General features: G+C 41.4%; 1 long non-coding RNA gene across 2 annotated transcripts in view; it reads left to right on the forward strand.

Moving 5' to 3' along the window:
- Positions 1 to 12,479, forward strand: part of LOC122173549 (uncharacterized) — a 210,019-nt gene extending 197,540 nt beyond the window's left edge. Inside the window, exon 7 of one of the 2 annotated variants that reach the window (XR_010599417.1) lies at positions 10,888 to 12,479. This is a non-coding gene — a long non-coding RNA (uncharacterized LOC122173549). The remainder of the gene's footprint in view (positions 1 to 10,887) is intronic. The other variant, XR_006174093.2, reaches the window with a different exon arrangement.
- Positions 12,480 to 15,818: the final 3,339 nt, after the last annotated feature.

Raw genomic sequence — 15,818 nt, forward strand, 5'->3', positions numbered from 1 at the left:
TACTAGTATGGATCCCTAAGCACTTCAGTCACACTTTTCTAGCATCTTTTGTGGAAGGATCCCAAACCCTTTACAAACATTAGGTAAGCCTCATAACCCCTCCCCCTCCCCCCCAGTTTGGCAGGTAAATATAATTGTGCTATATTTGCAGATGGTCAGACTGCAAAGAAGTTAAGTGACTTAATAGAGGCCTCACAGTGAGTCATTGCTAGTTAGAAACGGAACCCAGGAATCCTGAACTGCAATGGCCATAGCCTATGCACCCTATGTTACTCATCAAGGAGCCCTAGAGTTGCAAACATACTCTCACTCCACCAGCCAGAGTGCTACCCATAACTCCTTGTCATACTTCATTGCCTGTGGCCCAAAGCAGAGACTGAATTTCCTTATTTCCCTCTCCCATTATTATAATGGATATGGTGTTAGCACTCAGAGCAGTCAGGATCAGGAACTCATTGCGCTGGGCACTGTACAAAACAGAAAGAGGCATTACCCCAGTCCTGCAGAGCTTGTATTCTAAGGCCTGGTCCACACTAACCCCCCATTTCGAACTAAGGTACGCAAATTCAGCTACGTTAATACGTACCTTAGTTCGAACTTACCGCGGGTCCAGACACGGCAGGCAGGCTCCCCCGTCGATGCCACGTACGCCTCTCGCCGAGCTGGAGTACCGGCGTCGACGGCGAGCACTTCCGGGATCGATCCGGGATCGATTTATCGCGTCTAGACAAGACGCAATAAATCGATCCCAGAAGATCGATTGCTTACTGCCGGACCCGGAGGTAAGTGTAGACCTACCCTTGACAAGGGATGAAAGACGTTGGTGAGAAGGATAAAATTAAATCTATACCATTTTTATGTATGCATATGCATGTAGTTATAAATAGGCAGACCCTTCCCCATTCCCTGCTTGGAAGTTTCATTTTGGCACCACTTCCTGGCTTCCTGATCCAGGTAGGGGTCTCAAGAGAGATTGCAAAACCTCCCAAGTAATTGCTACTGCCTGATGAAGTAGATTAAGGGAAAGACTATGCTTCACCCTGACCTGTAACTCTGAGTCTCTGAATGCCTCTACAACATGTGTTCCTGTATATCCCACCATCAGTTCAAACTCAACATGACAAAAACTGAACCTACTCATCTTCCATGCCAAGACCCCTCCTCTTCCTTCTTTCTCCACTTGGATTCACAAATCTATATACTCCCTACTCCACCGTCACATGTCCTGGGTGCAATTTTTTCTCTCTTTGCTTCATAAATTCATCAATGTTTAAGACCAAAAGGAACTATTATGATCATCTTTCCGGACCTTCTCCTGCACAACACAGGCTTACCTGGTAATTTCTGCATCAAGCCCAGGCTTGAGTTGTTTCTTTTAGAAAAACACTGTCTTGATTTAAAGAATTCAAGGGATGGAGACCCCACAACATCCCAGCTAAGAAATTCCAGTGGCAAATTGACCTCTCATTTAAAAAATATGCACCTTCTTTCTAGTCTGAATCTTTAGTTCCCAGCCAAACTTTTCTTCCATATCAGTGCTTCTTACAATATCCTAACATTTTACTTTTTTAGCAGCTTCTTAGTACTTTCATTTATCTCTATTCCCACTTCTAATGCTCTTGTCCAGGCCCTGCTTTTTTCTGGCCTTGACTTATTCAACTTCGTCTTCTGTCTTTTCGCGCAAATCATTTTGCTGGGTTTTCTTAGGCTTCTGCACCAAACCAGACGTAAACCCAAAATCTAGGTATGTCTTTCTCGGCTGAGCAAGGGGGTCTAGGAACTTTAATTCTCTTCACTTCTAGTGTAAAACAAGGACACAATCTGTCCTTACATGATCAAACAACATTAAATTAGAGATGTAAAACATATATTTTACCACTAACCATTTTGAAAAATGCTACTGGGGTGAAATTCAGAAGCCATGTAAAGTAACGATATTCCAGTTTAGCACAGAAAGTGGACAATGTTGCAATTGAAATTGCAGGCTGATATTAGGTGATGAGCCATAATACAGTCAAATAAATAAAGATAAACTAAAAATCAATGTGCTGTCAGAGAAGTGAAGGATTCACCAGATGGTCTTTTTCATAAATATTTCCAGATTAGAATGACTTCCGGATGGGCTTGGAGGCTCTGATATTCACAGTGACCAGCATTTCAGATTATACAATTCAGAACATCTGCAAGCTCTTGAAACAGATTGAAACAAAAACCCAGTCTTTATTTAGGAGGCTTGTATTTCAGAGTTGAAATGATTCTCTCCCTTACCCATTTTGGGGGACAGTGAGAATTAAATAAGCTCTATGGCTCTACCTTTTGCAGGCCCGAGACTTAGATTTAAAGCTATGTGGTGGCAAAAATCAAGATGAACAATGCATGGAGACAATACATTAAAATTCTTTTTCACTCATGCTTTGAACTGCTAAAGACAAAATTACTATGTCTGCCATAACCACAAAAGCTTCACAAAGGGCAAACCACAATATACTGCTTAGTAGAATACAAAGAAAAAAATCACTGTGTGATGGGTTCCCTCCAGGGTGCCACTTGGACCTGGGGTACCACTGAGCCCTCTGACCCACCAGCCTGGGCTCCCTCTCACATTGTGCGGCTGTGACAAGCTGCAGACCTGCTCCCAGTCTTACACTTCCACCAGCATACACACAGTTACATGTAGGCTCTCTGCCTAGTCACTGCACGAACCAACAGTAGAAAGGCTAATGCCAAGGTAACTCTCAGCTCCCAAGGCATGCACTTCCTCTGGAGCATAAACCCAAAATTATACTGTCTTACACTGCACAGGGAACTGTACAGCGCAAACTCATAGAGTGCTCCCCCCACCCCATGTGGAGAGGATATGCAACAGCCCCTCTGAGCTAAGAGTCCCACACACTTCACTCCAAAGTCACTGGTTTAGATTTAAACATAACATAAATATATTAACTACAAAAGATAGATTTTCAGTGATTACAAGTGATAGCAGACAGATCAAAGTAGATTACCTAGCAAATAAACAAAAATGAAAACTAAGCCTAATATACTAGATAGATTGGATATGAATTAGCAGATTCTCACCCTAACTGATGGTACAGGCAGACTTGTAGATTCTTAAGTCACAAGCTGCATTAGCTTTAGAGCTTAGGTTTCTCAAGTCTTCATACACATGCTAGAAATCCCTTGAGCCTGGGTCCAGCACTTCTCCCAGTTCAGTCTTTGTTCCTCGGATGTTTCCAGGAGTCCTATTGTGTGGGAAGTGAAGAACTCCAGATGGCGGGAACCCTTTGTTTCAAAACTTGGTTCCCAGATCAGTTTGTGGGAAAATACTGACATCCCAAGATGGAGTCCAGAATCATAGAATCATAGAATATCAGGGCTGAAAGGGACCTCAGGAGTCATCTAGTCCAACCCCCTGCTCAAAGTACGACCAATCCCCAACTAAATCATCCCAGCCAAGGCTTTGTCAAGCCTGACCTTAAAAACCTCTATGGAAGGAGATTCCACCACCTCCCTAGGTAACCCATTCCAGTGCTTCACCACCCTCCTAGTGAAAAAGTTTTTCCTAATATCCAACCTAAACCTCCCCCACTGCATCTTGAGACCATTGCTTCTTGTTCTGTCATCTGGTAATACTGAGAACAGTCTAGATCCATCCTCTTTGGAACCCCCTTTCAGGTAGTTGAAAGCAGCTATCAAATCCACCCTCATTCTTCTCTTCTGCAGACTAAACAATCCCAGTTCCCTCAGCCTCTCCTCATAAGTCATGTGCTCCAGCCCCCTAATCATTTTTGTTGCCTGCTGCTGGACTCTTTCCAATTTTTCCACATAAAAAAGTTTGGGGCCCAAAACTGGACACAGTACTCCAGATGAGGCCTCACCAATGTTGAATAGAGGGGAATGATCACGTCCCTCGATCTGCTGGCAATACCCCTACTTATACAGGCCAAAATGCCGTTAGCCTTCTTGGCAACAAGGGCACACTGTTGACTCATATCCAGCTTCTCGTCCACTATAACCCCTAGGTCCTTTTCTGCAGAACTGCTACCTAGCCATTCGGTCCCTAGTCTGTAACAGTGAATGGGATTCTTCTGTCCTAAGTGCAGGACTCTGCACTTGTCCTTGTTGAACCTCATCAAGTTTCTTTTGGCCCAATCCTCTAATTTGTCTAGGTCCCTCTGTATCCTATCCCTATCCTCCAGCATATCTACCACTCCTTCCAGTTTAGTGTCATCGGCAAACTTGCTGAGAGTGCAGTCCACGCCATCCTGCAGATCATTAATGAAGATATTGAACAAAACCGGCCCCAGCACCGACCCTTGGGGCATTCCGCTTGAAACCGGCTGCCAACTAGACATGGAGCCACTGATCACTATGCATTGAGCCCGACAATCTAGCCAGCTTTCTATCCACCTTATAGTCCATTCATCCAGCCCATACTTCTTTAACTTGCTGGCAAGAATACTGTGGGAGACCATACCAAAAGCTTTGCTAAAGTCAAGGAATAACATGTCCACTGCTTTCCCCTCATCCACAGATCCAGTTATCTCCTCATAGAAGGCAATTAGGTTAGTCAGGCATGACTTGCCCTTGGTGAATCCATGCTGACTGTTCCTGATCACTTTCCTCTCCTCCAAGTGCTTCAGAATTGATTCCTTGAGGACCTGCTCCATGATTTTTCCAGGGACTAATGTGAGGCTGACTGGCCTGTAGTTCCCCAGATCCTCCGTCTTCCCTGGTCACATGTCCTTGTAAAGTCATAGCAGCCATTACTTACAAGCTGTCTGAAGTGTTTTCAGCAAGACTCACCCAATGGGAGATAAGCTTCTCATAAGGCCTATTGTTTTCCCTAATGGCTCATTATCCTGAATAGGCCCTTCCCAACCAGCTACCTAGACTGAAAGTGTCTTGTCTAGTGGGTGTAACAGATATTCAGATACATCTGAAATACAGATACATAGTCGGTATTTATCACTTCAGAAATGATACATGCATAAAAATAGGATAATCATATTCAGCAAATCATAACTTTTTCAATGACACCTTACACAACCCATCTTCTACAAAATGCATCATAATTATGCCATAATCATTTCATAATAATATAACTATGAAAAATATGGGGAGCAGTGTCACACACTGGATTTGGGGAAAAGAGTTGCAGTGAGCTATTAAACCTGGTGAACGTTCTGAACTCATTGACATCTGTACTTCTGGTTACATTGTTGTTATTAACATGCAGTTACAATGCACACAGCTTGTCCGTCTTCTAACCTTCAAGATAGACTATAAATATTTTACAGTGCTTGCAAGCTGATTTACATACTTACTACAGATTATTTACTGAGTAAATAATACCCTTTTTCTTCAAAATGTATGCATGCATGTAGCACTGTGTCAATAATTAATAAAATACAACAACAAAATAAAGAGAAAACAGCAGTCTGCTGTAGAGTTGAAATCAGCTTTGGACAAATTTAAAAAGTATTAGAAGTCCCTTTTTTCCTTTGTATTATTGGAATTATGGTAATGCCTAGAACATAAATTTGAACCAGGGATCATTTCTTTGAAATATTTTGCATAATATAAATGCAAAACAAATCCATCTTGTGTATTTACTGAAGTTTCTTGTATAATTTGTAATAATCTCTAGCTCTTACCTGTCATTTTCATGAATAAATCTCAAAGTGCTTTACCAAAGAGTCAGTATCATTATCCTCATTTTACAAAGGGGACCACTGAGGCACAGAGAGATGAAGTGACTTTCCCACTGTCACCCAGGAGGCCACGGTCACTCCTCAGTTCTGATTCAGTTCTCTATCCACCAGACCATGTGTTGTTGCCAAAGTAGGCCCAGATCCACGTGGATGAAACTTTACACTCATGTGCTGCAACAACGAAATCAGTGGCGCTCTCTGCAGGTGCATGGGTCTATGCAGCCTGACCCAGTTACAGGACTAGAGCCACAATTAGCTAACCACAGGTGTGGGCCAGTTCAGAATCAAGTATAGCAAAGAACAGTTAATTCTGTATTTGGCCACATATTACTAATAGAAACTAGCCTGCGTCCACTCACCCATTACACACAGAGTGGCAATCATTGGATAGTAATGATTTTTGATAACTAACGATCTGGACTAGATTTGAGCTGATGATCTAGGCCTCAATCCTGCCACTTCACCTTACAGCTATGCCTGGGTCTGTTTGTGCAGGTTCTGTCCCCTAGACACGAAAGGACCCTTGGACTATTACTAAAGCCCTGATCCTCCAGACACAGACTCATTTGCTAAATTTTACTCACATGAGTAGCCCCATTGACTTCAATATTCACAGGCCTAATGTTAAATACATGCTTAAATAGCCTGCAGAACTGGGGTCCAATCTTGTAACTGGACCATCTATGAAACTCATATTAAAGTCAATGGGAAATCTGTAGGGGGCTTGATTCTGCAGGGTGCTGAGCACTCTGGCCCTGCTCCAACAATGAGTTAAAGCACATTCTTAACTTAAATATGTGCTTAAGTGCCTTGCTGGATTGGCACCAGATCGCTGCACCCCTTTGGAGGATGGCACCCATAAAGGAATTAGACATACATTAGAATAATAGACTGTACCATGCCTCCAATTAAAATGTACTGTACATTAAAATGTGAGTGTTCAAAAAATTATACATATCACATGGTTATTACAGCCACAGATAAACTGGATTTTTACCATGCTATAATGGGCTGTAACAATGGGCTCTTTCCCCTTCCTAGTCAGGAAGTGACTCATTTGTAACACAGGAGAAAGTAAACACAAGTACCTCTTTGTTGTCATGGCTTTGTCACCTTCCTGTGTTTGTTCCAAGATTTGGCAAGGGACTTCATGGCCAAACTGATGAGCACATCTTGACAGGGAGAGTGTCTCGTGGCCACTTCTCCTATTCCTGAGTTCAGAGACCATCTACCCTCTTACTCACAATCACATACCATGCTTTGGCAACCACAACAACTTGCTGATATATAGAAGCAACTGAAAGAAAGTAGCTATTGCATTTTAATGGTCTTTTAATACAATTGCAAGAGACAAGGAGAAAGAGAAGGGGGAGCCAGCTAGCCAGTTGTCAACAGACCCCCCCCCCCCAGCAAATGCCGTGTGGACCACTACTTTAAGAACCTTCCATCAAAAAGAATTTTTATGGAGTAGAAAATGTTTACTTTATACCTAATTTTTATATATTTATAGCGTATCTTTCATCCTGAAAGATCGCAAGTTATTGTATAAATGAATGACCAAATTTTGCAATCCTTATTCCTGCAAAATTCCCACTGAAGTGATGGGACTTTTGTATTTGGGTAAAGACTATGTTACTACCTAAGCTTTCCCCCCCTCAATATAGGTGTATATCAATAATCAATAGTCCTGATATGAGGCACCTCTATGGTATGATGTGGCACCAACACTACAGAACATTTTGAGAAAGGAAAGGGAAATAATTGCCATATTCACTCTGACTGAAAATACAGAGGGGATTCAAATCAAAGCTCTGACCGAATATTTTTCACCTGCTTGCATGAAAAGTAACACCTAAAAATACTATAGAATCTGTCCTCCACCAGTGAAGTCAGTGCGAGTTTGGATATTGATCCCAATGGGAGCTGTATCAAGCCTATCACAGAGGAAGATTTCTCCATTTTTTTCAGCTGGACATTTGACAACCCTTTGCATATAGTCAGTCAGTTTCCTTTGTTGTTAGTGGGCTAATTAGTTTCCCTTACCGTTAGTCAATCATTTAGTCAGTTGTTTCCCTGAAGTCTTTCACACAGCATCAAGGGAGAGGAAAAACATTTAGAAAATAGGAAACTGTGATTGTAAAAAACCACAAACGTTGGCCAGGATCATGGCATTCCTAATGACTACAAAAGTTCGGGCACTCAGGTTTGCATCCCAGCGGAAAGATGGCACCTCAGACTGTAAAAAGGGAAGCTACTGTAAAAAGCACCACAGCCTTGCTACATCCACTCTTGCCATGTGTATTTTGCACCTCAACAGTACCCCTGTTTTTTTAATGAGTATCTCGCAACAAATTCTGAAGCTCTTTGTGCTATTTTCGTATAGACACCTGCCCATAATAATAGGTTGTGGGTGGACAGGTGGGTAGAATAATGGCTGGATGAATTCATGATTTGGATCCAAACCTCACTGTCAGAGCTGGATTAATGTAATTTGTGGCACCAGGCACACCATGACATAGGGTCCCTGTAGCTCTTCAGCCACACTCCAAGCGTGTACGAGGGCTCTGCAACCCACTTGAAAAGGCAGTGGCAGGTACCCCTCACTTCCCAGAGAGATAGGCATAGCCATAGCAATGCTCTCTAGTACTTGCCCCAGCAGCCGGGTGTATTTGCTTGGATGGGTAGGCCAGGCCTTCTGCATTTTCTTTCCTTCCAGCTATATATAGAATCTTCTGTGGGGTGGTATTGGCAGAGTCCCTCAGAGCAACAGGTCTTGGAGATAACACCCCATAGAGATGCCTGGGGCAGTTCACAACTCTCAGAACTAGTGCTTCAATCTGTTTCCAGACCCAGACATCACTGATTTATTTACATTCAGGTCAGATTTTCAAGCTTTCCTTCACAACCATGAAGGATAAAAACATTTTTAAATTAAAACTTAGATTTTGATGCAATCAGAACTCCAAGAGCTGGGGCCCAAAGCATAGGTTTATAGTTCTTATGCTTTAATCCAACTCTGGTCACGGTAAGCCCCTATCTTCTCAAAATTCTAGCTCCAAACAACCTTGAATTTTGGAAGAGTTCTAATCCAGATCCAGACTTTGCAACTGGAACCTCTCTCCCGTAAAAGGCCAGATATTCCCTTTGGGTTTTGAAACACATCTATTAATACCCTGGTCAGTATCTCTAATGTGGGCCCAGGGGAAGAAGAAAATAAATGGTCAATTATTAATTGCCTCAAATCCAGTTCCATTAAGGTGCCCCAAGCAGAACAGTATACACATTTTAGTAAACAGGGTGATCGGTGTAAGTGTCAGAAATAAAGATAATCCAGTTACTGTATATAAATGTAACCTTAAAATAGACAACTTGAAATTCAGCATGATTTAAAAAATGAATTTCAAGTAATTACAGTTACTACACTTCCCCTAGAGTCACTGTGCCAATTTCTGGCGTTTTAACCATGATATTTTCCTATTTTACAAAATGTTTTTCTCTCCCTAGTTGTTACACTCAAAAAATAGCAAGGGATACAGACCAAGTAATACTGAAACTGAGTCTACCCAAAGAGCTAGATCCACAAGGAGGATTTAGGTTTAGGCTCAAGCATTGCAATGCCTAACTTTAGATGCCTTGCCACTGAGTGGAATCCACAGCTCCAAGTGAGGTATTGAGGTTCCCTATACAATGTATGGGGAAAGTTAGGGTTGGTCTACTCTTACTATTTATACCACCATAGATATGTCAGTCAGCAGTGTGAAAAAACACACCCCTGACTGGCATAGCTAAGACAATGAAGAGTGTTTCTGTCTGCATAGCTCATGTGGTTCGGGGAGGGGCTGTTTTTCCACCCCCAGAAAAACACCTAGTGGAGAAAGTTGCCTCTACCATAGGGGACTGGAACCTGGATGTCCCAGGAGAGTGCACTAGCCACTGGGGTCTAGAGTCATTCTTACTCTCTCTCTGCCCCAGTGAATATTTAAGTATTTCTTATGAAATGGAACAGCTTCAGCAGGCACAAGTGAGAGCAACCCACCGCAGAATACCCTATAATCCAGAGGCTATGGCACTTATCTAGGATATAGGAGACATGTGGCTGAATCCCTATTATAAATTACACAGAATGGGGATTTGAACCTGCGTCTCTCACAGTGCAGATAAGTGCTCTAGCCACCAGGCACAAGTACTAACCACTATGTCATTAGCAGGGCATTGCATGGATTAGGCATGCTCTGAGATTGCCTACTGAATCAGCCCCTGCAGCCAAGATAGGCTGGGATTTAAGCAGTGTTGCACATGCCCACTAGTGGCAACTTACATGCCTAAGGGTTAGACAGCAGCTGCACAGGAGATTTGAGGATCTAAATTTTGGATTTAGGCATCTAAAGTGGCAATTAAGTACCTAAATCCCTTTATGAATCTAGACCAAAGTGCTGTCAGATGCACTACATGAAAAAACTAAAAAACAAAACAAAAGCTGAAAAAAAGGGAGAAAAATATTTTCCCTCTAATTTTTTTTTTCATTTCTGGTAACATAAGGTGTTACATGTGAAAAACATTCAGACGTAAATGTGATGTTAAGTTGATGGGGGTCCCTTTAAAGAATTCTGCAAAATAATGTAAACTTACACTTTAGTTCTTCTTCCATTTTAATGTAAGTTTTCATAAAGTTCCATCTGCTATGGTATGTTTCAATTATGCATTTTAAAAACATGCAAATATAGATAATTTGAAGGGGACAGGGAGGGATTAAATGTTCCCCATAGTGTTAGAAACACAAACATAGCAGTATTGTATTAGTTCATCAGAACAAGAAACTGAAAAGTTCTCATTGCCTAAGCTGAATGAAATGCCAGAAGTTTCCATTTGTACACAAACATTCAATTTATGACAGTCTTTCAGTGGTAATGATCTAAGACGTTATGAGGAACAGGTAAGGAAAATATTTTAAAATACTGTATAGGATGTTTATCTTGAGTGCAGCCCAGCTCGTGCTCCACAGTTCAGCACAAAATTAATCCCTACATGTGTAAGGTGAAATCCTGGCCTGACTGAAGTGAATTTGAGTTTTGCCATTGACTTCAACAGGACAAGGATTTCTCTCATTGACCTCTTTTGCCCTGTAAGAAAGGGGAAGCCACAGAGTACACTCACCACTGTCCTTTCCCTCCTGCAGATCATTGAGCCCCTGGAGGAGGATGGCAGAAGAATCGTGGCAAATACTGCAGAGGGCTTGCTCTGGTCAAATGTCCTTTAAAAAAGGGTTATAATATAAGATAAAATATTCTTAATTATCTGGTCTTTAATTCAGACTATATGTTTCAGCTATGCAGTGGAGTTTTAAAAGACCAAAGACTGTATTTTATGAATGGGCTTGGAAGGATTAGATTTGTATCAGTAGACATCAGTAAATGTCAATTTCACTGTACACCCACAAACCGACAAAACAATACTTCCATCAGTAATAATCAAAATTTACAGATAAGCAAAGTAAGAATAATGCTGCTTGAGAACTTCTTAGACTTTGATTTAAGGAGAGATTTATTTTGTATGATTTGACACATGATATTGACAATTTGTGTTTCAACGGTTATAAACCTTTACCTTTTTGAAGCTCAGCATTTACTATCATTAAATAATTATTGTCTGAACCCTCTTAATTTTCCAGAACTGTGAAAATTTTAATTGATAACAATAGAAAAAATCCTTAAAACCCATAATTTTGCACAACTGTGAAAATGTACATAAATAAAAAAAATATTAACAATAAACATCAATATTATGTGTCAAAATTATTTTAAAAATACAAACGGAATTGTGCCAAGCCTATTTTTGAATTAGTCCAAGGAGATCAAAGAGAATACAGACAACACATAGGGAAAACAGCTTTAGCAACAGTCAATAAATGCACCGAGGTGATAGAGATAGGATTATTGTGCTTTCAGTAGCTAACCTGTGTTATCTGTATTTTCCTACTTCATTTGTTTAGATCGGCTCCAGGGAATGACACAAATGGGAGGAAGAGAGCAAAACATTAGTTCTCTGAGTGCTTTGTGATGTGCATAATAAATCCAGCAAAAGGCCTTGAATGGGCTTGTCTGTTCACTGATGACAACAGACCCTGCCTTACATGTCATGACCCCTGGAGTTCTGAGGGGCATGACTCTCAAAGGGTTAATCTTTTCCACCTGTTATTGACCACAGAGCAAGCTCCCCTGGTAGCTTTCTTACCATGAGAATGTGGCCTGTGAACTTTGAACCGGAGTGGGCCAAGTTACAGTAAGAACCCTCCATGATAATGAGCCCAGCTATTTTCTTAAGTAAAATGCAGGTCATCCGTCCCATAATATTTTGGTCAGTTGTCTCCAGCACTGAAGCAAACTGCACACCGCCAGAAAAGCGGATTGGGGAGGGAATGGAGTTTGAGGCAAATAAGAAATTTCAGTTAACAGTGTCCACAAGGATTACAATGAAGTGTATACTAAGTTGTTATTCTCTGCTTTTCTTCTGAGAGTATTAGGCGCATCCCTTCATGGACACAAAAATGGTTTTTAGAAAAATAAAAATGTTTAAATTATGTTCAAACTGAGACACAAAGCAGCAAAAGCCAAAAAGTTTGAAGTAAAGGCTGGGGCTGGACACAAGCAATACAGCTGTTTCAGTCTATTGGATATATATATATATTTACAATGGGGGGAAAATGGACCAAGTATTTGTCTCCATTACACTGGGGTGCACGCAGGGTAAGTCCACAGAAATGGAGATGAGAAATTTTGGGGGATGAGGCTTTCATGAGAGTTTTCTGTACAGTTCAGATCGAAAGGGCTGGATCATCCTCTTCCACTGGAAAACCCATGCGGGTTGGGAGAAAGGGGGGTACAAGGGGAAGTCATCTCTGTAAAGCTTTCCTCAGTGAACTGCCCCCTAAGAGGGAAGATGATCCAGTGGTTAAGGGACTCACTTAGGAAACGTGCATTGAAGTCCCTGCTCAGTTACGGAGCTCCTGTCTGGCCTTGGGCAAATCATTTAGGGATTGTCTACACAATACATTGGTCTGCACCAGTGGAGTATATATTGCGCTCAGTACCAATGTGTCATGCACTAACTGGCCTGTGTTGATCCTGCTGGTGTGCACTAAAAGTTCCCTAGTGTGCATTAACATAGTCCTGTTTCTTTTATTTTCTGTTGTTTATTGTCTTTTGCACATCCCTGGTTTTGGCTGGGATCAGAAGAGAAACAATAATATTAATGATGATACAGTAATAATATTCCATGTATAGCTCTTATTCACTTTGATTAGCACTTACTCCATCAAGTAGTAACATGAGTACTGTAAATGCTTAGCAACCAAAGAGATATACCATAGAACCCTTAACACACAATACTTCCAATTCCTGTATCTCAAAGCACTTACCAAAGGTCCCTAAGTATCATTTTTCCATTTTGCAATAACATAGGAAATATGATGGCAAACAAAATATTGGCACCTTATTTTTGGGATGCACTGGAAATCTCATAAATAGAGCCCTACCAAATTCACGACCATAAAAAAACATGTCATGGACTGTGAAATCTGGTCTCTCCTGTGAAATCTGGTCTTTTGTGTGCTTTTACCCTATACCATACAGATTTCACAAAGACCAGCATTTCTGCATTTTAGGGGGGGTCGCAGTATTGCCACCCTTACTTCTGCGCTGCCTTCAGAGCTGGGTTGCCAGAGTGGTGGCTGTTATCCAGGTGCCCAGCTCTGAAGGCACTACCCTGCCAGCAGCAGTGCAGAAGGAAGGGTAGCGATACCATATCATGGTACCCTTACTTCTGTGCTGCTGCCTTCAAGCTGGGTGGCTGGTGAGTGGTGGCTGCTGAATGAGGGCCCAGCTTTGCAGGCAAAAGTGCAGAAGTAAGCATGGCTATATCATACCATGTCATCCTTACTTCTGCACTGCTGCTGACAGCAGCTCTGCCTTCAGAACTGGGCTCCCAGCCAGCAGCCACCGCTCTCCAGCTGCCCAGCTCTGAAGGCAGCACCACCACCAGCAGGAGAGCAGAAGTAAGGGTAATCCCTCCTACAATAACCTTGCAACTCCCCAACTCTTTTCTCGGTCAGGACCCCTACAATTACAACACCCTGAAATTTCAGATATAAATAGCTGAAATCATAAAATTTATGATTTTTAAAATCCTATGACCATGAAATTTACCAAAATGGACCGTGAATTTGGTAGGGCCCAATCATAAGAAAACTTCTCACAAGCTTTTCACCCTGATTTTCTGTATCAAAGAAAAGCATATAAGTTCAGTTCTCTAGACAAATGATGGTTACCCGAAGAGCCAAAACTTCTGAGGTTTTTCTATCATTATTATGTACTCAACAAAGCTGCAGCATTCCCTTATAGCCACTATGGCCTAGTCCATATACTTACAACAAAATTATCCTCTCAGATCCTCACAGAGATATGGAGTGAGGAGTTTTGCCACTGACTTTTGTGGGACCAGGATTTCGCCATGGACGCCATAGTCTGCTATCCCTATGTGCATGGAACTGCCATTGACATCAGTTGTTTGCAGTGGTGTTATAGCCATGCTGGTCCTAGGATATGAGAGAGACAAGGTAGATGAGGTAATATCTTTTATTGGACCAACTTCTGTTAGTGAAAGAGACAAGCTTTCGAGCTCTACAGAGCTGACCTGAAGATGACCTTGTCTCTTTCACCAACAGAGGTTGGTCCAATAAAAGATATTACCTCACCCGCATTGTCTTTCTCATTGACATCAGTGACATTTTGGCACATATATGGGGCCTAACCCCCCACCACTGACTTCAAAGGAAGGAAGATCAGGTTCAGGCAGAGCAGAATATCCAAGCTGAGATATGAGTGGAAAATTTTGTCTGTAATTTTGCCACTAATATAGACAGTAGAGTAAAATCCATTTGTAATTGTTCCTTCATACGTAGCAGTATGTTTTGGTGCTTATTTTTGATCTAGCCCTTATAACAGAAAACTAAACCTGTATTTTTTGTGTTTCTTGCTTGACCCAGAGACCCTCCCAAAATTGGGTAAATTCAGAGATGGCACTCACAGAAAAAGGCCTTGCTGGAAATTATTAATTGCAGTTTCTTACATTAAGGAAAATAATCTCCCATGGAGAAGATTTACATTTTTAAGCTACAAACCCATTATTTTCTCTTTTGAATTATTCATAGATTCATAGATTCTAGGACTGGAAAGGAGCTCGAGAGGTCATCGAGTCCAGTCCCCTGCCCGCATGGCAGGACCAAATACTGTCTAGACCATCCCTGATAGACATTTATCTAACCTATAAATTACTATTTATAGAGACTAGGAACTGACTCGTTGAATAGAAATTCAAAAGTTCAAAATATTTCTCACTTCAGGTAGCATTTCACATCTGTGTAGTACATCGTAAACCCTCCTTACATACACTTTCTTAAAGAAATAAAACCATCACCCCATCCGAGTCCTGAGGTTTCAGGAAACAGAAAAGGCTTTCTTTTTTGCTAGGCACTGTCAGATTTGACTTTCCTTCCTTAGGTTGGTGCCCAAGTGTATCAACTCTTCTGTAAGATGAACTGCTGTTAAATAAAAGATTGGTCACCTATAAATTATGCAGAGCCATAGGTGACTTCCTGAAAAGCAACTGAGTGCGCAACTGGGCCTTATGTCATCCTTTGGGGCATCAATCACCAATGAACCATACAAGTGGGTTAAAGCTTCAGTTTATTTAATTCAGATAAAAATAAACATCGGGTGTTCTGTGTATTTTAAACACTAAATAAAGTTCCGGGGAATTCATATCAGAGAGGGAAGAACAATGGAATTACAGGGTTAAGCTGGCTGTGAGACCTAAAAACATTTTCCCCACATCCTATCTATGGCCTTTGCTGTGGAGGCTATAATCCCATTGCAAGCGTTAAGAATGAGGACAGGGAAGTCACTTCTCATGAGGGCAGAAACAATGTTTGTATAGCAAACACATTCATTCTACAAACCTGTGTATATTCACCCTTTCAACAGCCATCCCAAATTGTTTTTTGGAAAAGCAGGATAACTAGTACCACTGTAAAAAAAGGGAAAGTTCTTACAT

The sequence above is a fragment of the Chrysemys picta genome, chromosome 3 (genome assembly GCF_011386835.1).
Source record: "Chrysemys picta bellii isolate R12L10 chromosome 3, ASM1138683v2, whole genome shotgun sequence".
NCBI classification, from domain to species: domain Eukaryota; kingdom Metazoa; phylum Chordata; order Testudines; family Emydidae; genus Chrysemys; species Chrysemys picta.